Source organism: Oryctolagus cuniculus, chromosome 16 (genome assembly GCF_051225735.1).
Source record: "Oryctolagus cuniculus isolate XC-2025 breed Fujian yellow rabbit chromosome 16, ASM5122573v1, whole genome shotgun sequence".
Lineage (NCBI taxonomy): Eukaryota > Metazoa > Chordata > Mammalia > Lagomorpha > Leporidae > Oryctolagus > Oryctolagus cuniculus.
In genome coordinates this window covers 33550796-33578433 of record NC_142882.1, presented here as the reverse complement: position 1 = coordinate 33578433, position 27638 = coordinate 33550796, and the positions used below count along the sequence as shown (strand labels likewise).

At 39.9% G+C, this 27638-nt stretch overlaps 1 long non-coding RNA gene across 3 annotated transcripts in view; it reads right to left on the bottom strand.

The window, feature by feature from the left end:
• The window catches only part of LOC149121668 (uncharacterized), a 76223-nt gene extending 49717 nt beyond the window's left edge, over positions 1-26506 (bottom strand). The window contains exon 1 of one of the 3 annotated variants that reach the window (XR_016223037.1): positions 26473-26506. This is a non-coding gene — a long non-coding RNA (uncharacterized LOC149121668). Of the gene's footprint in view, positions 1-16250; positions 16382-16827; positions 17073-26472 lie in introns of those variants that run through there. The other 2 variants (XR_016223035.1, XR_016223036.1) reach the window with 2 other exon arrangements.
• Positions 26507-27638: the final 1132 nt, after the last annotated feature.

Sequence of the window (27638 nt, the reverse complement as noted above, 5' to 3'; positions counted from 1 at the left end):
ATAGGGCTTGATTTATTGCCATGTAAACGGCTGTTTCCAGATTCATCCGCACCTCCCAGCTGAGTATCTGTGGTTTCTGACTGAATTAACCTGAATATCGCAGTGAAACTCGGTTTGGAGGCAATTAATATCTGTCACCTCAGCCAAAGTGTTCCATTTTATCTTCCAAAACTCAAAAACTCACCTTAGTCTTCTTACCTGTAGATTTCAAAACTTCAAATGCCTATTTGTTTTGTTTTTTATTTCATAATGGCTACTCTGCCCAAGCTCTTGTTTGTATTGCGTCAGAATACAAAATTTGGCAAGGAAGAAGGCAAAACCGACTCAGACCCAGAAAACATTTAGGAAATTGCCACTCAAGAATCCAAAAGTCAGCGGAGGAACCTACAACAATGACAGCAAGCCAGAATTGGAGCAAGCCAACAGCTGTGCCCTGATTGAAAAACAACCTTCCTCTTGTGCCCTGAGCTCAATATAGCAGATTCAAAACCAAAGCTCACATCAGAAAATTCATTACAAACCATGATAAATAAGAAAAATGAGAAAAAAGCCAAAGAAATGCAGGAGTTCTTAGTAATATTGGGCTTGATTTATTGCCATGTAAACGGCTGTTTCCAGATTCATCCACACCTCCCAGCTGAGTGTCTGTGGTTTCTGACTGAATTAACCTGAAAATCGCAGTGAAACTCGGTTTGGAGGCAATTAATATCTGTCACCTCAGCCAAAGTGTTCCATTTTATTTTCCAAAACTCAAAAACTTACCTTAGTCTTCTTACCTGTAGATTTCTAAGCTTCAAATGCCTATTTGTTTTGTTTTTTATTTCATCATTGCTAGTCTGTCCAAACTCCTGTTTGTATTGCGTCAGAATACAAAATTTGGGAATAAGAAGGAAAAACCGTGTCAGAGCCAGAAAACATTTAGGAAATTGCCACTCAAGAAACCAAAAGTCAGCTGAGGAACCCACAACAATGACAGCAAGCCAGAATTGGAGAAAGACAACAGCTGTGCCCTGATTGAAAAAGAACCTTCCTCTTGTGCCCTGAACTCCATATGCCAGCCTCAAAAGCAAAGCTCACATCGGAAAATTCATTACAAACCATGATAAATAAGAAAAATGAGAAAAAAGCCAAAGAAATGCAGGAGTTCTTAGGGATATTGGGCTTGAATTATGGCCATGTAAACGGCTGTTTCCAGATTCATCCACACCTCCCAACTGAGTGTCTTTGGTTTCTGAATGAATTAACAAAAAAATCGCAGTGAAACTCGGTTTTGGAGGCAATTAATATCTGTCACCTCAGCCAGAGTGTTCAATTTTACTTTCGAAAACACAAAAACTTACCTTGCTCGTGTTACCTGTACATATATAAGCTTCAAACGCATATTTGTTGTGTTTTTTTATTTCATAATGGCTACACTGTCCAAACTCTTGTTTGTATTACGCCAGAATACAAAATTTGGGAAGGAAGAAGGCAACACCAACTCAGACCCAGAAAACATGTAGGAAATTGCCACTAAAGAAACCAAAAACAGCTGAGGCACGCAAAACAATGACAGCAAGCCAGAATTGCAACAAGCCAACAGCTGTGTCCTGTTTGAAAAAGACCATTGATCCGGTGCCCTGAACTCAATATGCCAGCCTCAAAACCAAAGCTCACATCAGAAAATTCATTACAAACCATGATAAATCAGAAAAATGAGACAAAAGCCAAAGAAATGCACGAGTTCTTAGTGATATTTGGCTGGATTTAGACACAAGGAAACTGGCTGTTTAAAGATTCATACCCCCTTCCACTGACTGACTTTGGAATTCTGATTGATTTCACCTCAAAATTGCACTCACACTCAATTTGGAGGGAATTAGAATCTGTCCCCTCAGCAGAAGGGTTCCATGTCACTTTCCAAAACACAGAAACTAATCTTGATCATGTTGCCAGCAGATTTCTAATCCTGAAAGGGCAATTTCTGTGTTTTTTTTTTCTTTCATAATGGCTACTCTGTCCAAATCTTGCTTGTATTGCATCAGAATACAAAATATGGGAATAAGAAGGCAAAACCGACTCAGACCCAGAAAACATTAAGGAAATTGCCGCTCAAGAAACCACAAATCGGCTGAGGCACCCAAAACAATGACAGCAAGCCAGAATTGGAGCAAGCCAACAGCTGTGCCCTGATTGAAAAAGAACCTCCCTCTTGTGCCCTGAACTCAATATACCAGCCTCAAAACCAAAGCTCACACCAGAAAATTCATTACAAACCATGATAAATAAGAAAATGGAGAAAAAGCCAAAGAAATGCAAGAATCCATAAGGACAGTGGGCTTGATTTAGTTGCAAGGAAACCGGCTGTTCCCAGATTCATCCACCCCTCCAGCTGACTGCCTGTGGAATTCCGACTGAATTAACCTGAAAATCGCAGTAAGACTCAGTTTGGAGGCAATAATATCTGTCACCTCAGCCAAAGTGTTCCATTTTATTTTCCAAATCACAAAAACTCACCTTGGTCATGTTACCCTTAGATTTATAAGCTTCAAACGCTAATTTGTTTTTTTTTTTTTTATTTCATCATGGCTACTCTGTCAAAACTCTTGTTTGTATTGCGTCAGAATACAAAATGTGGGAAGGAAGAAGGGAAAACCAACTCAGACCCAGAAAACATTTAGGAAATTGCTGCTCAAGAAACCACAAATCGGCTGAGGCACCCAAAACCTTGAAAGCAAGACAGAATTGGAGCAAGCCAACAGCTGTGCCCTGATTGAACAAGACCATTAATCCAGTGCCCTGAACTCCATATTCCATCCTCAAAACCAAAGCTCACATCAGAAAATTCATTAGAAACCATGATAAATAAGGGAAATCTGAGAAAGCCAAAGAAATTCAAGAGTCCTTTGTGGTATTTGGCTGGATTTAGACACAAGGAAACTGACTGTTTCCAGATTCATCCCCCCCCTTCCACAGACAGACTTTGGAATTCTGATTGAATTCACCTCAAAATCGCACTCACACTCAATTTGGAGGGAATTAGAATCTGTCCCCTCAGCAGAAGTGTTCCATGTCATTATCCAAAACACAGAAACTCATCTTGGTCGTGTTGCCTATAGATTTCTAATCCTGAAAGGGCAATTTGCTATGTTTTTTTTTTTCTTTCATAATGGCTACTCTGTCCAAAATCTTGCTTATGTTGCATCAGAATACAAAATTTGGGATAAGAAGGCAAATCCGACTCAGACCCAGAAAACATTTAGGAAACTGCAATACAAGAATCCACAAATCAGCTGAGGCACCCAAAACAATAACAGCAAGCAGAATTGCAGCAAGACAACAGCTGTGCCCTGATTGAAAAAGAACCTTCCTCTTGTGCCCTGAACTCAATATGCCAGCCTCAAAACCAAAGCTCACATCAGAAAATTCATTACAAACAATGATAAATAAGAAAAATCAGAAAAAAAGCCAAAGAAATGCAAGAATCCATAATGATATTGGGCTTGATTTAGTCGCAAGGAAGCCAGCAGTTCCCAGATTCATCCACGCCTAAAGCTGACTGCCTGTGGAATTCTCACAGAATGAACCCGAAAATCACAGTGAAACTCCGTTTGGAGGCTATTAATATCTGTCACCTCAGCCAAAGTTTTCCATTTTATTTTCCAAAACAAAAAAACTCACTTTGGTCGTGTTACCTGCAGATTTAAAATCTTGAAACGCCTATTTGTTGTGTTGTTTATTTCATAATGGCTACTCTGTACAAACTCTTCTTTGCATTGCATCAGAATACTAAATTTGGGAAAGAAGAAGGCAAAACCAACTCAGACCCAGAAAACATTTAGGAAATTGCTGCTCAAGAAACCACAAATCAGCTGAGGCACCCAAAACCTTGAAAGCAAGACAGAATTGGAGCAAGCCAACAGCTGTGCCCTGATTGAACAAGACCATTAATCCAGTGCCCAGAACTCCATATTGCAGCCTCAAAACCAAAGCTCCCATCAGAAAATTCATTACAAACCATGATAAATAAGGGAAATCTGAGAAAGCCAAAGAAATTCAAGAGTCCTTTGTGGTATTTGGCTGGATTTAGACACAAGGAAACTGACTGTTTCCAGATTCATCCCCCCCTTCCACAGACAGACTTTGGAATTCTGATTGAATTCACCTCAAAATCGCACTCACACTCAATTTGGAGGGAATTAGAATCTGTCCCCTCAGCAGAAGTGTTCCATGTCATTTTCCAAAACACAGAAACTCATCTTGGTCGCGTTGCCTGTAGATTTCTAATCCTGAAAGGGCATTTTGCTGTGTTTTTTTTTTTTTCTTTTATAATGGCTACTCTGCCAAAATCTTGCTTGTATTGCATCAGAATACAAAATTTGGGAATAAGAAGGCAAAACCGACTCAGACCCAGAAAACATTTAGGAAATTGCCACTCAAGAAACCACAAATCGGCTGAGGCACCCAAAACAATGACAGCAAGCCAGAAGTGGAGCAAGCCAACAGCTGTGCCCTGATTGAAAAAGAACCTTCCTCTTGTGCCCTGAACTCAATATGCCAGCCTCAAAACCAAAGCTCACATCAGAAAATTCATTACAAACCATGATAAAGAAGAAAAATGAGAAAAAAGCCAAAGAAATGCAGGAGTTCTTAGTAATATTGGGCTTGATTTATTGCCATGTAAACGGCTGTTTCCAGATTCATCCACACCTCCCAGCTGAATGTCTGTGGTTTCTGACTGAATTAACCTGAAAATCGCAGTGAAACTCGGTTTGGAGGCAATTAATATCTGTCACCTCAGCCAAAGTGTTCCATTTTATCTTCCAAAACTCAAAAACTCACCTTAGTCTTCTTAGCTGTAGATTTCAAAACTTCAAATGCCTATTTGTTTTGTTTTTTTTTTCATAATTGCTACTCTGTCCAAACTCTTGTTTGTATTGCGTCAGAATACAAAATTTGGAAAGGAAGAAGGCAAAACCAACTCAGACCCAGAAAACATTTAGGAAATTGCCACTCAAGAAACCAAAATTGAGCTGAGGCACCCAAAACAATGACAGCAAGCCAGAATTGGAGAAAGCCAACAGCTGTGCCCTGATTGAAAAAGAACCTTCCTCTTGTGCCCTGAACTCAATATACCAGCCTCAAAAGCAAAGCTCACATCAGAAAATTCATTACAAACCATGATAAATAAGAAAAATGAGAAAAAAGCCAAAGAAATGCAGGAGTTCTTAGGGATATTGGGCTTGAATTATGGCCATGTAAACGGCTGTTTCCAGATTCATCCACACCTCGCAACTGAGTGTCTTTGGTTTCTGAATGAATTAACAAAAAAATCGCAGTGAAACTCGGTTTTGGAGGCAATTAATATCTGTCACCTCAGCCAGAGTGTTCAATTTTACTTTCGAAACACAAAAACTTACCTTGCTCGTGTTACCTGTACATATATAAGCTTCAAACGCATATTTGTTGTGTTTTTTTATTTCATAATGGCTACTCTGTCCAAACTCTTGTTTGTATTACGTCAGAATACAAAATTTGGAAAGGAACAAGGCAAAACCAACTCAGACCCAGAAAACATTCAGGAAATTGCCGCTCAAGAAACCACAAATCAGCTGAGGCACCCAAAACCTTGAAAGCAAGACAGAATTGGAGCAAGCCAACAGCTGTGCCCTGTTTTAAAAAGACCATTCCTGTGGTGCCCTGAACTCCATATTGTAGCCTCAAAACCAAAGCTCCCATCAGAAAATTCATTACAAACCACGATAAATAAGGGAAATCTGAGAAAGCCAAAGAAATTCAAGACTCCTTTGTGGTATTTGGCTGGATTTAGACACAAAGAAACTGGCTGTTTCCAGATTCATCCCCCCCTTCCACAGACAGACTTTGGAATTCTGATTGAATTCACCTCAAAATCGCACTCACACTCAATTTGGAGGGAATTAGAATCTGTCCCCTCAGCAGAAGTGTTCCATGTCATTTTCCAAAACACAGAAACTCATCTTGGTCGTGTTGCCTGTAGATTTCTAATCCTGAAAGGGCAATTTGCTGTGTATTTTTTTTTCTTTCGTAATTTCTACTCTGCCAAAATCTTGCTTGTATTGATTCAGAATACAAAATTTGGGAATAAGAAGGCCAAACCGACTGAGACCCAGAAAACATTTAGGAAATTGCCACTCAAGAAACCACAAATCGGCTGAGGCACCCAATACAATGACAGCAAGCCAGAATTGGAGCAAGCCAACAGCTGTGCCCTGATTGAAAAAGAACCTTCCTCTTGTGCCCTGAGCTCAATATACCAGCCTCAAAACCAAAGCTCACATCAGAAAATTCATTACAAACCATGATAAAGAAGAAAAATGAGAAAAAAGCCAAAGAAATGCAGGAGTTCTTAGGGATATTGGGCTTGATTTTTTGCCATGTAAACGGCTGTTTCCAGATTCATCCACACCTCCCAACTGAGTGTCTTTGGTTTCTGAATGAATTAACAAAAAAATCGCAGTGAAACTCGGTTTGGAGGCAGTTAATATCTGTCACCTCAGCCAAAGTGTTCCATTTTATCTTCCAAAACCCAAAAACTCACCTTAGTCTTCTTACCTGTAGATTTCAAAACTTCAAATGCCTATTTGTTTTGTTTTTTATTTCATAATTGCTACTCTGTCCAAACTCTTGTTTGTATTGCGTCAGAATACAAAATTTGGGAAGGAAGAAGGCAAAACCAACTCAGACACGGAAAACCTTTAGGAAATTGCCACTCAAGAACCAAAAGTCAGCTGAGGAACCCTCAACAATGACAGCAAGCCAGAATTGGAGAAAGACAACAGCTGTGCCCTGATTGAAAAAGAACCTTCCTCTTGTGCCCTGAACTCCATATGCCAGCCTCAAAACCAAAGCTCACATCAGAAAATTCATTACAAACCATGATAAATAAGAAAAATGAGAAAAAAGCCAAAGAAATGCAGGAGTTCTTAGGGATATTGGGCTTGAATTATGGCCATGTAAACGGCTGTTTCCAGATTCATCCACACCTCCCAACTGAGTGTCTTTGGTTTCTGAATGAATTAACAAAAAAATCGCAGTGAAACTCGGTTTTGGAGGCAATTAATATCTGTTACCTCAGCCAGAGTGTTCAATTTTACTTTCGAAAACACAAAAACTTACCTTGCTCGTGTTACCTGTACATATATAAGCTTCAAACGCATATTTGCTGTGTTTTTTATTTCATAATGGCTACTCTGTCCAAACTCTTGTTTGTATTACGTCAGAATACAAAATTTGGAAAGGAAGAAGGCAAAACCAACTCAGACCCAGAAAACATGTAGGAAATTGCCGCTAAAGAAACCAAAAACAGCGGAGGCACGCAAAACAATGACAGCAAGCCAGAATTGCAACAAGCCAACAGCTGTGTCCTGTTTGAAAAAGACCATTGATCCGGTGCCCTGAACTCAATATGCCAGCCTCAAAACCAAAGCTCACATCAGAAAATTCATTACAAACCATGATAAATCAGAAAAATGAGACAAAAGCCAAAGAAATGCACGAGTTCTTAGTGATATTTGGCTGGATTTAGACACAAGGAAACTGGCTGTTTAAAGATTCATCCCCCCTTCCACTGACTGACTTTGGAATTCTGATTGATTTCACCTCAAAATCGCACTCACACTCAATTTGGAGGGAATTAGAATCTGTCCCCTCAGCAGAAGGGTTCCATGTCATTTTCCAAAACACAGAAACTAATGTTGATCATGTTGCCAGTAGATTTCTAATCCTGAAAGGGCAATTTCTGTGTTTTTTTTTTCTTTCATAATGGCTACTCTGTCCAAATCTTGCTTGTATTGCATCAGAATACAAAATATGGGAATAAGAAGGCAAAACCGACTCAGACCCAGAAAACATTTAGGAAATTGCCGCTCAAGAATCCACAAATCAGCTGAGGCACCCAAAACAATGACAGCAAGCCAGAATTGGAGCAAGCCAACAGCTGTGCCCTGATTGAAAAAGAACCTTCCTCTTGTGCCCTGAATTCAATATGCCAGCCTCAAAAACAAAGCTCACATCAGAAAATTCATTACAAACCATGATAAATAAGAAAAAAGAGAAAAAAGCCAAAGAAATGCAAGAATCCTTAATGATATTGGGTTTGATTTAGTCGCAAGGAAACCGGCTGTCCCCAGATTCATCCATACCTCCAGCTGTCTGCCTGTGGAATTCTGACTGAATTACCCTGAAAATCGCAGTGAAACTCAGTTTGGAGTCAATTAATATCTGTGACCTCAGCCAAAGTGTAACATTTTTTTTTCCAAAACACAAAAACTCACCTTGGTCATGTAACCTGTAGATTTTTAAGCTTCCAATGCCCATTTGTTGTGTTTTGTATTTCATAATCGGTACTCTGCCCAAACTCATGTTTGTATGGCGTCAGAATACAAAATTTGGGAAGGAGGAAGGCAAAACCAAATCAGACCAAGAAAACATTTAGGAAATTGCCGCTCAACAAACAAAAATTGAGCTGAGGCACCCAAAACAATGACAGCAAGCCAGAATTGGAGCAAGCCAACAGCTGTGCCCTGTTTGAAAAAGACGATTCCTCCAGTACCCTGAACTCCATATTCCAGCCTCAAAACCAAAGCTCACATCAGAAAATTCATTACAAACCATGATAAATAAGGGAAATGAGAAAAAGCCAAAGAAATGCAAGCCTGTGGAATCCTAACTGAATTAACTGAATTAATCTGAAAATCGCAGTGAAACTCGGTTTTGGAGGCAATTAATATCTGTCACCTCAGCCAGAGTGTTCAATTTTAATTTCGAAAACAAAAAATCATACCTTGGTCTTGTGACCAGTACATATATAAGCTTCAAACGCATATTTTTGTGTTTTTTATTTCATAATGGCTACTCTGTCCAAACTCTTGTTTGTATTACGCCAGAATACAAAATTTGGGAAGGAAGAAGGCAAAACCTACTCAGAGCCAGAAAACATGTAGGAAATTGCCGCTCAAGAAACCACAAATGGGCTGAGGCACCCAAAACCTTGAAAGCAAGCCAGAATTGGAGCAAGCCAACAGCTGTGCCCTGATTGAACTAGACCATTAATCCAGTGCCCTGAACTCCATATTCCAGCCTCAAAACCAAAGCTCACAAAAAAAAAAATCATTACAAACAATGATAAAAAAAGGGAAATCTGAGAAAGCCAAAGTAATTCAAGAGTCCTTTGTGGTATTTGGCTGGATTTAGACAGAAGGAAACAGGCTGTTTCCGGATTCATCCCCCCCTTCCACAGACTGACTTTGGAATTCTGACTCAATTCGCCTCAAAATCGCACTCACACTCAATTTGGAGGGAATTAGTATCTGTCCCCTCAGCAGAAGTGTTCCATGTCATTTTCCAAAACACAAACACTCATCTTAGTCGTGTTGCCTGTAGATTTCTAATCCTGAAAGGGCAATTTACTGTGGTTTTTTTTTTTTTCTTTCATAATGGCTACTCTGTCCAAAATCTTGCTTGTATTGCGTCAGAATACAAAATTTGGTAATAAGAAGGCAAATCCGACTCAGACCCAGAAAACATTTAGGAAACTGCAGAAAAAGAATCCACAAATCAGCTAAGGAATCCAAAACAATGACAGCAAGCAGAACTGGAGCACGCCAACAGCTGTGCCCTGATTGAAAAAGACCATTCCTCTTGTGCCCTAAACTCAATATGCCAGCCACAAAACCAAAGCTCACATCAGAAAATTCATTTCAAACCATGATAAATAGGAAAAATCAGAAAAAAGCCAAAGAAATGCAAGTTTTCTTAGTGATATTGGGCTTGATTTATTCCTAAGTAAACAGCTATTTCCAGATTCATCCACAACTCCCAGCTGAGTGAATAGAGATTCTGACTGAATTAACCTCAAAATGGCAGTGAAATTCGGTTTGGAGACAATTAATATCTGTCACCTCAGCCAAAGTGTTCCATTTCATTTTCCAAAACAAAAAAACTCACTTTGGTCATGTTTCCTATAGATTTCAAAGCGTCAAACGCCTATTTGTTGTGTTTTTTATTTCATAATGGCTACTCTGTCCAAAATCTTGCTTGTATTGCATCAACATACAAAATTTCGGAAGGTAGAAGGCAAAGCCAACTCAGACCCAGAAAACATTTAGGAAATTGCCACTCAAGAAACCAAAAGTCAGCTGAGGCTCCCAAAACCATGACAGCAAGCCAGAATTGGAGCAGGCAATCAGCTGAGTCCTGATTGAAAAAGGCCATTCTTCCGGTACCCTGAACTCCATATTCCAGCCTCAAAACCAAAGCTCACATCAGGAAATTCATTACAAACCACGATACATAAGAAAAATGAGAAAAAAGCCAAGAAATGCAAGAAACCATAATGATATTGAGCTGGATTTAGTTGCAAGGAAACCGGCTGTTCCCGGATTCATCCAACACTCCAGCTGACTGCGTGTGGAATTCTGACTGAATTAACCTGAAAATTGCAGTGAAACTCAGTTTGGAGGCAATTAATATCTGTCACCTCAGCCAAAGTGTTCCATTTTATTTTCCAAAACACAAAAACTCACCTTGGTCTTGTTACCTGTAGATTTCCAAGCTTCAAATGCCTATTTGTTGTGTTGTTTATTTCATAATGGCTACTCTGTCCAAACTCTTCTTTGCATTGCATCAGAATACAAAATTTGGGAATAAGAAGGCAAATCCAACTCAGACACAGAAAACATTTATGAAATTGCCACTCAAGAAACCACGAATCTTCTGAGGCATCCAAAACAATGACAGCAAGCCGGATGGAGCAAATCAACAACTGTGCCCTGATTGAAACAGAACCATCCTCTTGTGCCCTGAACTCAATATGCCAGCCTCAAAACCAAAGCTCACATCAGAAAATGCATTACAAACCATTACAAATAAGAAAAATGAGAAAAAAGCCAAAGAAATGCAAGAATCCATAATGATATTGGACTTGATTTAGTCGCAAGGAAACCGGATGTTCCCGCATTCATCCACCCCTACAGCTGACTGCCTGTGGAATTCTGACTGAATTAACCTGAAAAATGCAGTGAAACTCAGTTTGAAGGCAATTAATATCTGTCACCTCTGCCAAAGTGTTCCATTTGATTTTTCAAAACTCAAAAACTCACCTTGGTCATGATACCTGTAGAATCATAACCTTCAAACGCCTATTTGTTGTGTTTTTTATTTCATAATCGGTACTCTGTCTGAACACATGTTTGTATTGCATCACAATACAAAATTTGGGAAGGAAGAAGGCAAAAACCTCTCAGACACAGAAAACATTTAGGAAATTGCCGCTCAAGAAACCAAAAGTCAGCTAAGGCACCCAAAACAATGACAGCAAGGCAGACTTGGAGCAAGTCAACAGCTGTGCCCTTTTTGAAAAATAACCTTCCTCTTGTGCCCTGAACTCCATATTGCAGCCTCAAAACCAAAGCTCACATCAGAAAATTCATTACAAACCATGATAAATAAGAAAAATGAGAAAAAAGCCAAAGAAATACTAGAATCCATAATGATATTGGGCTTGATTTAGTCGCAAGGAAATTGGCTGTACCCAGATTCATCCACACCTCCAGCTGACTGCCTGTGGAATTCTGACTGAATTAACCTGAAAATCGCAGTGAAACTCGGTTTGGAGGCCATTAATATCTGTCACCTCAGCCAAAGTGTTCCATTTTATTTGCCAAAACACAAAACCTCATCTTGTCCTGTTACTTGTAGATTTCTGAGCTTCGAACGCCTATTTTTAGTGTTTTTTATTTCATAATGGCTACTCTGCCCAAACTCTTGTTTGTATTGCGTCAGAATACAAAATTTGGGAAGGAAGAAGGCAAAACCAACTCAGATCCAGGAAACATTTAGGAAATTGCCACTCAAGAAACCACTAATCGGCTGAGGCACTCAAAACAATGACAGCAAGCCAGAATTGGAGCAGGCCAACAGCTGTGCCCTGTTTGAAAAAGACTATTCCTCCGGTGCCCTGAACTCCATATTGCAGCCTCAAAACCAAAGCTGACATCAGAAAATTCATTACAAACCATCATACATAACAAAAATGAGAAAAAAGCCAAAGAAATGCAAGAATCCATAATGATATTGGGCTTGGTTCAGTCACAAGGAAACCGGCTGTTCCCGGATTCATCCACCCCTCCAGCTGACTGCCTGTGGAATTCTGACTGAATTAACCTGAATATCGCAGTGAAACTCCGTTTGGAGGCAGTAAATAACTGTCACCTCAGCCAAAGTGTTCCATTTGATTTTCCAAAACACAAAAACTCCCCTTGGTCGTGTTACCTGTAGATTTCTAAGCTTCAAAAGCCTATTTGTTGTGTTTTTTATTTCATAATAGCTACTCTGCCCAAACTCTTGTTTGTATTGTGTCAGAATACAACATTTGGGAAGGAAGAAGGCAAAACCAACTCAGACCCAGAAAACATTTTGGAAATTGCCGCTCAAGAAACCAAAAACAGCTGAGGCACGCAAAACAATGACAGCAAGCCAGAATTCCAACAAGCCAACAGCTGTGTCCTGCTTGAAAAAGACCATTGCCCCGGTGCCCTGAACTCTATATTGCAGCCTCAAAACCAAAGCTGACATCAGAAAATGCATTACAAACCATGATAAATAAGAAAAATGAGAAAAAAACCAAAGAAATGCAAGAATCCATAATGATATTGGGCTTCATTTAGTCGCAAGGAAACAGGCTGTTCCTGGATTCATCCACCCCTCCAGCTGACTGCCTGTGGAATTCTGACTGAATTAACCTGAAAATCGCAGTGAAACTCAGTTTGGAGGCAATTAATATCTGTCACCTCAGACCATTTTATTATCTAAAACACAAACACTCACCTTGCTCGTGTTACCTGTAGATTTCTAAGCTTCAAACGCCTATTTGTTGTATTTTTTATTTCATAATGGCTACTCTGTCCAGAAAACATTTAAAATTTCCACTCAAGAAACCACAAATCGGCTGAGGTACTTAAAACAATGACAGCAAGCCAGAATTGGAGCAGGCCAACAGCTGTGCCCTTTTTGAAAAAGACCATTCCTCCGGTGCCCTGAACTCAATATGCCAGCCTCAAAACCAAAGCTCACATCAGAAAATTCATTACAAACCATGATAAATAAGAAAAATGCGAAAAATCCAAAGAAATGCAAGAATCCATAATGATATTGGGCTTGATTTAGTCGCAAGGAAACGGGCTGTTCCCGGATTCATCCACCCCTCCAGCTGACTGCCTGTGTAATTCTGACTGAATTAACCTGAAAATCGCAGTGAAACTCACTTTGGAGGCAATTAATATCTCTCAAATCAGCCAAAGTGTTCCATTTTATTATCCAAAACACAAAAACTCACCTTGCTCGTGTTACCTGTAGATTTCTAAGCTTCAAACGCCTATGTGTTGTGTTTTTTATTTCATAATGGCTACTCTACCCAAACTCTTCTTTCTATGGCGTCAGAATACAAAATTTGGGAAGGAAGGGGGCAAAACCAACTCAGACCCAGAAAACATGTAGGAAATTGCCGCTCAAGAATCCACAAATCGGCTGAGGCACTCAAAAGAATGACAGCAAACCAGAATTGGAGCAGGCCAACAGCTGTGCCCTGTTTGAAAAAGACCATTCCTCCGTTACTCTGAACTCCATATTGCAGCCTCAAAACCAATACTCACATCAGAAAATTCATTAGAAACGATGATAAATATGAAAACGAAGCAAAAAGCCAAAGAAATGCAAGAATCCATAATGCTATTGGGCTTGATTGAGTCGCAAAGAAACCGGTTGTTCCCGGATTCATCCACCCCTCCAGCTGACAGCCTGTGGAATTCTGACTGAATTAACCTGAAAATCGCATTGAAACTCTTTTTGGAGGCAATTAATATCTGTCACCTCAGCCAAAGTGTTCCATTTGATTTTCCAAAACACAAAAACTCATCTTGGTCGTGTTACCTGTAGATTTCTAAGCTTCAAACGCCTATTTGTTGTGTTTTTTATTTCATAATGGCTACTCTGCTGAAACTCTTGTTTGTATGGCGTCAGAATACAAAATTTGGGAAGGAAGAAGGCAAAAGCAACTCAGACCCAGAAAACATTCAGAAAATTGCCGCTCAAGAAACCACAAATAAGCTGAGGCACCCAAAATAAAATGACAGCAAGCCAGAATTGGAGCAGGCCAACAGCTGTGCCCTGTTTGAAAAGGACCATTCCTCCGGTTCCCTGAACTCAAAATGCCAGCCTCAAAACCAAAGCTCACATCCGAAAATTCATTACAAACCATGATAAATCAGAAAGATGAGAAAAAAGCCAAAGAAATGCAAGAATCCACAATGATATTGGGCTTGATTCAGTCGCAAGGAAATGGGCTGTTCCCGGATTCATCGACCCCTCCAGCTGACTGCCTGTGGAATTCTGACTGAATTAACCTGAAAATCGCAGTGAAACTCAGTTTGGAGGCAATTAATATGTGTCACCTCAGCCAAAGTGTTCCATTTCATTTTCCAAAACACAAAATCTCACCTTGGTCGTGTTACCTGTAGATTTCTAAGCTTCAAACTCCTATTTCTTGTGTTTTTTTTTTATTTCATAATGGCTACTCTGTCCAACCTCTTGTTTGTATGGTGTCAGAATACAAAATTTGGGAAGGAAGAAGGCAAAACCAACTCTGACCCAGAAAACATTTAGGAAATTGCCACTCAACACACCAAAAATCAGCTGGGGCACCCAAAACAATGACAGCAAGCCAGAACTGGAGCAAGCAAATGGCTGTGCCCTGTTTGAAAAAGAACCTTCCTCTTGTGCCCTGAACTCCATATTGCAGACTCAAAACCAAAGCTCACATCAGAAAATTCACTACAAACCATGATACATAAGAAAAATGAGAAAAAAGCCAAAGAAATGCAAGAATCCATAATGATATTGGGCTTGATTTAGTCTCAAGGAAATCAGCTCTTCCCAGATTCATCCCCCCCTCCAGCTGACTACCTGTGGAATTCTGACTGAATTAACCTGAAAATCGCAGTGAAACTCAGTTTGGAAGCAATTAATATCTGTCACCTCAGCCAAAGTGTTCCATTTGATTTTCCAAAACACAAAAACTCACCATGGTCGAGTTACCTGTAGATTTCTAAGCTTCAAAAGCATATTTGTTCTGGTTTTTATTTCATAATGGCTACTTTAACCAAACTCTTTTTTGTATTGCGTCAGAATACAAAATTTGACAAGGAAGAAGGCAAAACCAACTCAGACCCAGAAAACATTTAGGAAATTGCCGCTCAAGAAACCAAAAGTCAGCAGAGGTACCCAAACCAATTGCATTAAACCAGAATTGGAGCAAGCAAAGAGCTGTGCCCTGATTGAAAAAGAACCATTCTCTTCTGCCCTGTACTCCATCTTCCAGACTCAAAACCAATGCTCACATCAGAAAATTCATTACACACCATGATAAATAAGAAAAATGAGAATAAATCCAAAGAAATGCAAGATTCCATAATGATATTAGGTTTGATTTAGTCGCAAGGAAACCGGTTGTTCCCAGATTCATCCACCCCTCCAGCTGACTGCCTGTGGAATTCTGACTCAATTAACCTGAAAATCACAGTGAAACTCAGTTTGGAGGCAATTAATATCTGTCACCACAGCCAAAGTGTTCCATTTTATATTCCAAAACACAAAAACTCACCTTGGTCATGTTATCAGTAGATGTCTAAGCTTCAAACGCCTATTTGTTGTGTTTTTTATTTCATAATGGCTACTCTGTCTAAACTCTTGTTTGTATTGCGTCAGAAGCAACATTTGAAGGAAGAAGGCAAAACCAACTCAGACCCAGAAAACATTTAGGAACTTGCCGCTCAAGAAAGCAAACTCAGCTGAGGCACCCAAACCAATGACAGTAAGCCAGAATTGGAGCAAGCAAAGGTCTGTGCCCTGATTGAATATGGCCATTCCTCCGGTGCCCTGAACTCCATCTTGCAGACTCAAAACCAAAGCTCACATCAGAAAATTCATTACAAACCATCATAAATAAGAAAAATGAGAAAAAAGCCAAAGAACTGCAAGAATCCATAATGATATTGGGCTTGATTCAGTCGCAAGGAAACCGGCTGTTCCCAGATTCATCCACCCCTCCATCTGGCTACCTGTGGAATTCGACTGAATTAACCTGAAAATCACAGTGAAACTCAGTTTGGAGGCAATTAATATCTGTCACCTCAGTCAAAGTGTTCCATTTGATTTTCCAAAACACAAAAACTCACCTTGGTCGTGTTTTCTGTACATGTATAACCTTGAAATGCTTTTTGTTGTGTTTTTTATTTCATAATGGCTACTCTGCCGAAACTCTTGTTTGTATTGCATCAGAATACAAAATTTGGGAAGGAAGAAGGAAAAACCAACTCAGACCCAGAAAACATTTAGGAAAATGCCGCTCAAGAAACCAAAAGTCAGCTGAGGCTCCCAAAATAATGACAGCAAGCCAGAATTGGAGCAAGCCAATAGCTGTGCCCTGATGGAAAAAGGCCATTCCTCCGGTGCCCTGAACTCCATATTGCAGCTTCAAAACCAAAGCTGACATCAGAAAATTCATTACAAACCATGATAAATAAGACAAATGAGAAAAAAGACAAAGAAATGCAAGAATCCATAATGATATTGGGCTGGATTTATTCGCAAGGATACCGGCTGTTCCCAGTTCATCCACCCCTCCAGCTGACTGCCTGTGGAATTGTGACTGAATTCACCTGAAAATCGCAGTGAAACTCAGTTTGGAGGCAATTAATATCTGTCACCTCAGCCAACGTGTTCCATTTGATTTTCCAAAACACAAAAACTCACCTTGGTCATGTTACCTGTAGATTTCTAAGCTTCAAATGCCTATTTGCTGTGTTTTTCATTACAAAATGGCTGCTCTGCCCAAACTCTTGTTTGTATGGCGTCAGAATACAAAATTTGGGAAGGAAGAAGGCAAAACCAACTCAGACCATGAAAACATGCAGGAAATTGCTGCTCAAGAAACCAAAAGTCAGCTGAGGCACTCAAAACAATGACAGCAAGCCAGAATTGGAGCAGCACAACAGCTGTGCCCTGTTTGAAAAAGGCCATTCCTCCGGTGCCCTGAACTGCATATTGCAGCCTCAAAACCAAATCTCACATCAGAAAATTCATTACAAACCTTGATAAATAAAAAATGAGAAAAAAGCCAAAGAAATGCAAGTATCCATAATGATATTAGGCTTGTTTTATTCGCATGGAAACCGGCTGTTCCCAGATTCATCCACCCCTCCAGCGGACTGCCTGTGGAATTCTGACGGAATTCACCTGAAAATCGCAGTGAAACTCAGTTTGGAGGCAATTACTATCTGTAACCTCAGCCAAAGTGTTCCATTTGATTTTCTAAAACACAAAAACTCACCTTGGTCGTATTACCTGTAGATTTCTAAGCTTTAAACGCATATTTGTAGTGTTTTTTATTTCATAATGGCTACTCTGCCGAAACTCCTGTTTGCATGCCATCAGAAAAGCAAATTTGGGAAGGAAGAAAGCAAAACCAACTCAGACCCAGCAAACATTTAGGAAATTGCCGCTCAAGAAACCAAAATTCAGCTGAGGCACCCAAAGAAATGACAGCAAGCCAGATTTGGAGCAGGCCAACAGCTATGCCCTGTTTTAAAAAGAGTATTCCTCCGGTACCCTGAACTCCATATGCCAGCCTCAAAACCAAAGCTCACATCAGAAAATTCATTACAAACCATGATAAATAAGTAAAAAGAGAAAAAAGCCAAAGAAATACAAGAGTACTTTGTGATATTTGGCTGGATTTAGACACAAGGAAACTGGCTGTTTCCAGATTCATCCCCCCCTTCCACAGACTGACTTTGGAATTCTGATTGAATTCACCTCAAAATCGCACTCAAACTCATTTGGGAGGGAATTAGAATCTGTCCCCTCAGCATAAGCGTTCTATGTCATTTTCCAAAACACAGAAACTCATCTTGGTCGTGTTGCCTGTAGAATTCTAATCCACAAAGAACAATGCGCTTTTTTTTTTTCTTTCATAATGGCTACTCTCCAAAATCTTGCTTGTATTGCATCAGAATACAAAATTTGGGAATAAGAAGGCAAAACCGACTCAGACCCAGAAAACATTTAGGAAATTGGCACTCAAGAAACCACAAATCGGCTGAGGCACCCAAAACAATGACAGCAAGCCAGAATTGGAGCAAGCCAACAGCTGTGCCCTGATTGAAAAAGAACCTTCCTCTTGTGCCCTGAACTCAATATGCCAGACTCAAAACCAAAGCTCACATCAGAAAATTCATTACAAACCATGATAAATAAGGGAAATGTGAAAAAGCCAAAGAAATGCAAGAGTCCTTTGTGATATTTGGCAGGATTTAGACACAAAGAAACTGGCTGTTTCCATATTCATCCCCCCCTTCCACAGACCGACTTTGGAATTCTGATTGAATTCACCTCAAAATCGCTCTCACACTCCATTTGGAGGGCATTAGAATCTGTCACCTCAGCAGAAGCGTCCCATGTCATTTTCCAAAACACAGAATCTCATCTTGGTTGTGTTGCCTATGGATTTCTAATCCTGAAAGGTCAATTTGCTGTGTTTTTTTTTTTTCTTTCATAATGGCTACTCTGTCCAAAATCTTGCTTGTATTGCATCAGAATACAAAAATTGGGAAGGCAGAAGGCAAAACCAACTCAGACCCCGAAAACATTTAGGAAATTGCCACACAAGAAACCACAAATCAGCTGAGGCACCCAAAACAATGACAGCAAGCCAGAAGTGGAGCAAGCCAACAGCTGTGCCCTGATTGAAAAAGAACCTTCCTCTTGTGCCCTGAACTCAATATGCCAGCCTCAAAACCAAAGCTCACATCAGAAAATTCATTACAAACCATGATAAATAAGAAAAAAGAGAAAAAAGCCAAAAAAATGCAAGAATCCATAATGATATAGGGCTTGATTTAGTCGCTAGGAAACCGGCTGTTCCCGGATTCATCCACCCCTCCAGCTGACAGCCTGTGGAATTCTGACTGAATTAACCTGAAAATCACAGTGAAACTCAGTTTGGAGGCAATTAATATCTGTCACCTCAGCCAAAGTGTTCCATTTTATTTTCATAAACACAAAAACTCACCTTGGTCATGTTACCTGTAGATTTCTAAGCTTCAAACGCCTATTTGTTGTGTTTTTTCTTTCATAATGGCTATTCTGTACAAACTCTTCTTTGCATTGCATCAGAATACAAAATTTGGGAAGGAAGAAGGCAAAGCCAACTCAGACCCTGAAAACATTTGGGAAATTGCCACACAAGAAACCACAAATCGGCTGAGGCACTGAAAACAATGACTGCAAGCCAGAAGTGGAGCAAGCCAACAGCTGTGCCCTGATTGAAAAACAACCTTCCTCTTGTGCCCTGAACTCAATATGCCAGCCTCAAAACCAAAGCTCACATCAGAAAATTCATTACAAACCATGATAAATAAGAAAAAAGAGAAAAAAGCCAAAAAAATGCAAGAATCCATAATGATATTGGGTTTGATTTAGTTGCAAGGAAACCGGCTGTTCCCAGATTCATCCACCACTAAAGCTGACTGCCTGTGGAATTCCGACTGAATTAACCTGACAATCGCAGTGAAACTCAAGAAACCAAATTTCAGCTGAGGCACCCAAAACAAAGACAATAGCCAGAATTGGAGCACACCAACAGCTGTGCCCTGATTGAAAAAGAACCTTCCTCTTGTGCCCTGAACTCAATATGCCAGCCTCAAAACAAAGCTCACATCAGAAAATTCATTACAAACCATGATAAATAAGAAAAATGAGAAAAAAGCCAAAGCAATGCAAGAATCCATAATGATATTGGGTTTGATTTAGTTGCAAGGAAACCGGCTGTTCCCAGATTCATCCACCACTAAAGCTGACTGCCTGTGGAATTCTGACTGAATTAACCTGACAATCGCCGTGAAACTCAAGAAACCAAATTTCAGCTGAGGCACCCAAAACAAAGACAATAGCCAGAATTGGAGCACACCAACAGCTGTGCCCTGTTTGAAAAAGACCATTCCTCAGGTGCCCTGAACTCTATATTGCAGCCTCAAAACCAAAGCTCACATCAGAAAATTCATTACAAACCATGATAAATTAGGGAAATGTGAAAAAGCCAAAGAAATGCAAGAGTCCTTTGTGATATTTGGCTGGATTTAGACACAAAGAAACTGGCTGTTTCCAGATTCATCCCCCCCTTCCACAGACTGACTTTGGAATTCTGATTGAATTCACCTCAAAATCGCACTCACACTCATTTGGGAGGGAATTAGAATCTGTCCCCTCAGCAGAAGCGTTCTATGTCATTTTCCAAAACACAGAAACTCATCTTGGTCGTGTTGCCTGTAGATTTCTAATCCTCAAAGGGCAATGCGCTGTGTTTTTTTTTTTTTTCTTTCTTTCATAATGGCTACTCTCCAAAATCTTGCTTGTATTGCATCAGAATACAATATTTGGGAATAAGAAGGCAAAACCGACTCAGACCCAGAAAACATTTAGGAAATTGGCACTCAAGAAACCACAAATCGGCTGAGGCACCCAAAACAATGACAGCAAGCCAGAAGTGGAGCAAGCCAACAGCGGTGGCTGATTGAAAAAGAACCTTCCTCTTGTGCCCTGAACTCAATATGCCAGCCTCAAAACCAAAGCTCACATCAGAAAATGCATTACAAACCATGATAAATAAGGGAAATGTGAAAAAGACAAAGAAATGCAAGAGTCCTTTGTGATATTTGGCAGGATTTAGACACAAAGAAACTGGCTGTTTCCAGATTCATCCCCCCCTTCCACAGATTGACTTTGGAATTCTGATTGAATTCACCTCAAGATCGCTCTCACACTCCATTTGGAGGGAATTAGAATCTGTCACCTCAGCAGAAGCGTTCCATGTCATTTTCCAAAACACAGAATCTCATCTTGGTTGTGTTGCCTATGGATTTCTAATCCTGAAAGGTCAATTTGCTGTGTTTTTTTTTTTTTCTTTCATAATGGCTACTCTGTCCAAAATCTTGCTTGTATTGCATCAGAATACAAAATTTGGGAAGGCAGAAGGCAAAACCAACTCAGACCCCGAAAACATTTAGGAAATTGCCACACAAGAAACCACAAATCAGCTGAGGCACCCAAAACAATGACAGCAAGCCAGAAGTGGAGCAAGCCAACAGCTGTGCCCTGATTGAAAAAGAACCTACTCTTGTGCCCTGAACTCAATATGCCAGCCTCAAAACCAAAGCTCACATCAGAAAATTCATTACAAACCATGATAAATAAGGGAAATGTGAAAAAGCCAAAGAAATGCAAGAGTCCTTTGTGATATTTGGCAGGATTTAGACACAAAGAAAGTGGCTGTTTCCAGATTCATCCCCCCCTTCCACAGACTGACTTTGGAATTCTGATTGAATTCACCTCAAAATCGCTCTCACACTCCATTTGGAGGGCATTAGAATCTGTCCCCTCAGCAGAAGCGTTCCATGTCATTTTCCAAAACACAGAATCTCACCTTGGTTGTGTTGCCTATGGATTTCTAATCCTGATAGGTCAATTTGCTGTGTTTTTTTTTTTTTCTTTCATAATGGCTACTCTGTAAAAAATGTTGCTTGTATTGCATCAGAATACAAAATTTGGGAAGGAAGAAGACAAAACCAACTCAGACCCCGAAAACATTTAGTAAATTGCCACACAAGAAACCACAAATCAGCTGAGGCACCCAAAACAATGACAGCAAGCCAGAAGTGGAGCAAGCCAACAGCTGTGCCCTGATTGAAAAAGAACCTTCCTCTTGTGCCCTGAACTCAATATGCCAGCCTCAAAACCAAAGCTCACATCAGAAAATTCATTACAAACCATGAAAAAAAGAAAAATGAGAAAAAATCCAAAGAAATGCAAGAGTCCTTTGTGATATTTGGCAGGATTTAGACACAAAGAAAGTGGCTGTTTCCAGATTCATCCCCCCCTTCCACAGACTGACTTTGGAATTCTGATTGAATTCACCTCAAAATCGCTCTCACACTCCATTTGGAGGGCATTAGAATCTGTCCCCTCAGCAGAAGCGTTCCATGTCATTTTCCAAAACACAGAATCTCACCTTGGTTGTGTTGCCTATGGATTTCTAATCCTGAAAGGTCAATTTGCTGTGTTTTTTTTTTTTTCTTTCATAATGGCTACTCTGTAAAAAATGTTGCTTGTATTGCATCAGAATACAAAATTTGGGAAGGAAGAAGACAAAACCAACTCAGACCCCGAAAACATTTAGTAAATTGCCACACAAGAAACCACAAATCAGCTGAGGCACCCAAAACAATGACAGCAAGCCAGAAGTGGAGCAAGCCAACAGCTGTGCCCTGATTGAAAAAGAACCTTCCTCTTGTGCCCTGAACTCAATATGCCAGCCTCAAAACCAAAGCTCACATCAGAAAATTCATTACAAACCATGATAAATAAGAAAAAAGAGAAAAAAGCCAAAGAAATGCAAGAGTCCTTTGTGATATTTGGCAGGATTTAGACACAAAGAAAGTGGCTGTTTCCAGATTCATCCCCCCCTTCCACAGACTGACTTTGGAATTCTGATTGAATTCACCTCAAGATCGCTCTCACACTCCATTTGGAGGGAATTAGAATCTGTCACCTCAGCAGAAGCGTTCCATGTCATTTTCCAAAACACAGAATCTCATCTTGGTTGTATTGCCTATGGATTTCTAATCCTGAAAGGTCAATTTGCTGTGTTTTTTTTTTTCTTTCATAATGGCTACTCTGTCCAAAATCTTGCTTGTATTGTATCAGAATACAAAATTTGGGAAGGAAGAAGACAAAACCAACTCAGACCCCGAAAACATTTAGGAAATTGCCACACAAGAAACCACAAATCAGCTGAGGCACCCAAAACAATGACAGCAAGCCAGAAGTGGAGCAAGCCAACAGCTGTGCCCTGATTGAAAAAGAACCTTCCTCTTGTGCCCTGAACTCAATATGCCAGCCTCAAAACCAAAGCTCACATCAGAAAATTCATTACAAACCATGATAAATAAGGGAAATGTGAAAAAGCCAAAGAAATGCAAGAGTCCTTTGTGATATTTGGCTGGATTTAGACACAAAGAAAGTGGCTGTTTCCAGATTCATCCCCCCCTTCCACAGACTGACTTTGGAATTCTGATTGAATTCACCTCAAGATCGCTCTCACACTCCATTTGGAGGGAATTAGAATCTGTCCCCTCAGCAGAAGCGTTCCATGTCATTTTCCAAAACACAGAATCTCATCTTGGTTGTGTTGCCTATGGATTTCTAATCCTGAATGGTAAATTTGCTGTGTTTTTTTTTTTCTTTCATAATGGCTACTCTGTCCAAAATCTTGCTTGTATTGCATCAGAATACAAAATTTGGGAAGGAAGAAGGCAAAACCAACTCAGACCCCGAAAACATTTAGGAAATTGCCACACAAGAAACCACAAATCAGCTGAGGCACCCAAAACAATGACAGCAAGCCAGAAGTGGAGCAAGCCAACAGCTGTGCCCTGATTGAAAAAGAACCTTCCTCTTGTGCCCTGAACTCCATATTGCAGCCTCAAAACCAAAGCTCACATCAGAAAATTCATTACAAACCATGATAAATAAGGGAAATGTGAAAAAGCCAAAGAAATGCAAGAGTCCTTTGTGATATTTGGCAGGATTTAGACACAAAGAAACTGGCTGTTTCCAGATTCATCCCCCCCTTCCTCAGACTGACTTTGGAATTCTGATTGAATTCACCTCAAAATCGCTCTCACACTCCATTTGGAGGGCATTAGAATCTGTCACCTCAGCAGAAGCGTTCCATGTCATTTTCCAAAACACAGAATCTCATCTTGGTTGTGTTGCCTATGGATTTCTAATCCTGAAAGGTCAATTTGCTGTGTTTTTTTTTTTTCTTTCATAATGGCTACTCTGTAAAAAATGTTGCTTGTATTGCATCAGAATACAAAATTTGGGAAGGAAGAAGACAAAACCAACTCAGACCCCGAAAACATTTAGGAAATTGCCACACAAGAAACCACAAATCAGCTGAGGCACCCAAAACAATGACAGCAAGCCAGAAGTGGAGCAAGCCAACAGCTGTGCCCTGATTGAAAAAGAACCTTCCTCTTGTGCCCTGAACTCAATATGCCAGCCTCAAAACCAAAGCTCACATCAGAAAATTCATTACAAACCATGATAAATAAGAAAAAAGAGAAAAAAGCCAAAAAAATGCAAGAATCCATAATGATATAAGGCTTGATTTAGTTGCTAGGAAACCGGCTATTCCCGGATTCATCCACCCCTCCAGCTGACTGCCTGTGGAATTCTGACTGAATTAACCTGAAAATCACTGTGAAACTCAGTTTGGAGGCCATTAATATCTGTCACCTCAGCCAAAGTGTTCCATTTTATTTTCATAAACACAAAAACTCACCTTGGTCATGTTACCTGTAGATTTCTAAGCTTCAAACGCCTATTTGTTGTGTTTTTTCTTTCATAATGGCTATTCTGAACAACCTCTTCTTTGCATTGCATCAGAATACAAAATTTGGGAAGGAAGAAAGCAAAGCCAACTCAGACCCTGAAAACATTTGGGAAATTGCCACACAAGAAACCACAAATCGGCTGAGGCACTCAAAACAATGACAGCAAGCCAGAAGTGGAGCAAGCCAACAGCTGTGCCCTGATTGAAAAACAACCTTCCTCTTGTGCCCTGAACTCAATATGCCAGCCTCAAAACCAAAGCTCACATCAGAAAATTCATTACAAACCATGATAAATAAGAAAAAAGAGAAAAAAGACAAAGAAATCTAAGAATCCATAAGGATATTGGGTTTTATTTAGTTGCAAGGAAACCGGCTGTTCCCAGATTCATCCACCACTAAAGCTGACTGCCTGTGGAATTCTGACTGAATTAACCTGACAATCGCAGTGAAACTCAAGAAACCAAATTTCAGCTGAGGCACCCAAAACAAAGACAATAGCCAGAATTGGAGCAAACCAACAGCTGTGTCCTGTTTGAAAAAGACCATTCCTCTGGTGCCCTGAACTCTATATTGCAGCCTCAAAACCAAAGCTCACATCAGAAAATTCATTACAAACCTTGATAAATAAGGGAAATGTGAAAAAGCCAAAGAAATGCAGGAGTCCTTTGTGATATTTGGCTGGATTTAGACACAAAGAAACGGGCTGTTTCCAGATTCATCCCCCCCTTCCACAGACTGACTCTGGAATTCTGATTGAATTCACCTCAATATCGCACTCACACTCATTTTGGAGGGAATTAGAATCTGTCCCCTCAGCAGAAGCGTTCTATGTCATTTTCCAAAACACAGAAACTCATCTTGGTTGTGTTGCCTGTAGATTTCTAATCCTGAAAGGGCAATGCGCTGTGTTTTTTTTTTTTTTTTTTTTTTCATAATGGCTACTCTCCAAAACATGCTTGTATTGCATCAGAATACAAAATTTGGGAATAGGAAGGCAAAACCGACTCAGACCCAGAAAACTTTTAGGAAATTGCCACTCAAGAAACCACAAATCGGCTGAGGCACCCAAAACAATGACAGCAAGCCAGAATTGGAGCAAGCCAACAGCTGTGCCCTGGTTGAAAAAGAACCTTCCTCTTGTGCCCTGAACTCAATATGCAAGCCTCAAAACCAAAGCTCACATCAGAAAATTCATTACAAACCATGATAAATAAGAAAAATGAGAAAAAAGCCAAAAAAATGCAAGAATCCATGATGATATTGGACTTGATTTAGTCTCAAGAAAACCGAATGATCCCGGATTCATCCGCACCTCCAGCTGATGCCTGTGGAAATCTGTCTGAATTAACCTGAAAATCACAGTGTAACTTATTTTGGAGGCAATTAATATCTGTCACCTCAGCCAAAGTGTTCCATTTGATTTTCCAAAACACAAAAACTCACCTTGGTCGTGTTACCTGTAGATTTATATTCTTCAAATGCCCATTTGTAATGTTTTTTATTTCATAATTGCTACTCTGTCCAAACTCTTGTTTGTGTTGCGTCAGAATACAGAATTTGGGAATGAAGAAGGCAAAGCCAACTCAGACCCCGAAAACATTTAGGAAATTGCCACACAAGAAACCACAAATCGGCTGAGGCACCCAAAACAATGACAGCAAGCCAGAATTGAAGCAGGCCAACAGCTATGCCCTGTTTGTAAAAGACCATTCCTCCTGTGCACTGAACTCTATATTGCAGCCTCAAAACCAAAGCTCACATCAGAAAATTCATTACAAACCATGATAAAAAGAAAAAAGTGAAAGAAGCCAAAGAAATGCAAGAGTCCTTTGTGATATTGGGCTTGATTTAGTTGCAAGGAAACCAGCTGTTCCCGGATTCATCCACCCCTCCTAGCTGACTGGCTGTGGAATTCTGATTGAATTCACCTGAAAATCGCACTCACTCTCGATTTGGAGGAAATTAATATCTGCCCCTCAGTGGAAGGGTTCTATGTCATTTTCCAAAACCCAAAAACTCATCTTGGTCATGTTGCCTATGATTTCTAATCATGAAAACCCAATATGTTCTGTTTTTCAATTTCCTAATGGATCCTCGTTCTAAACCCTTGTTTGTATTGCATCAGAATACACAATTTGAAAAGGAAAAAGGCAAAACCAACTCAGACCAACAAAGCATTTAGGAAAAAGTCGCTCAAAATGAAAAATTGCCTGAGGCACCCAAAGCAATTACAGAAAGCCAGAATTGGAGAGAAACAACAGCTGTGCCCTAATTGAAAAAGACCATTCCTCTGGTTCCCTGAACTCCTTAAGCCAGCCTCAAAACCACAACCCACATCAGAAAATTTATTACAAACCATGATAAATAAGAAAATGTGAAAAATGCAAAAAAGAAAAAGAAATGCAAGAGTCCTTCGTGATATGGCGCTTGTTTTAGTACAAGGAAACCAGCTGTTTCCGGATTCATCCACCCCTCCCAGCTGACTGACTGTGGAATTCTGATTGTATTCACCTGAAAAGAGAGAACATTTATAAGTATATTGGGACTGTGGAACCTGTCATTTACCAATCACATGTTAGACTGAATCATAGACCAAATATAGGGAAGAAATCCTATGCATGTAAACCTTGTGGGAATTCATTCAGTATTAAATACCCTCCATCACAGCACTCATATTGTGGAAAACCCTCATGTGTGTAATGATTGTGTGGAAACCACTCACCAGAAGTCAGATCTCATTAGACATCAGAGAATTCACACAGGGTTGAAATCTTACAAATCTAATGACTGTGGGAAGTTCTTTGGCCAGAAGAAACACCTCATAAATCATCAGAGAATTCACACAGGTGAGAAACCTTTTGAATGTAATGACTGTGGAAAATCCTTTGGCCAGAAGGCAAACCTCATAAATCATCAGAGAATTCACACAGGTGAGAAACCTTATGAATGCAATTACTATGGAAAATCCTTTGGCCAGAAGGCAAACCTCATAAATCATCAGAGAATTCACAGAGGGGAGAAACCTTATGAATGCAATCATTGTGGAAAAGCTTTTGCTGAGAAATCAAAGCTCACAAAGCATCAGACAATTTGTACTGGGGGAAACCTTAT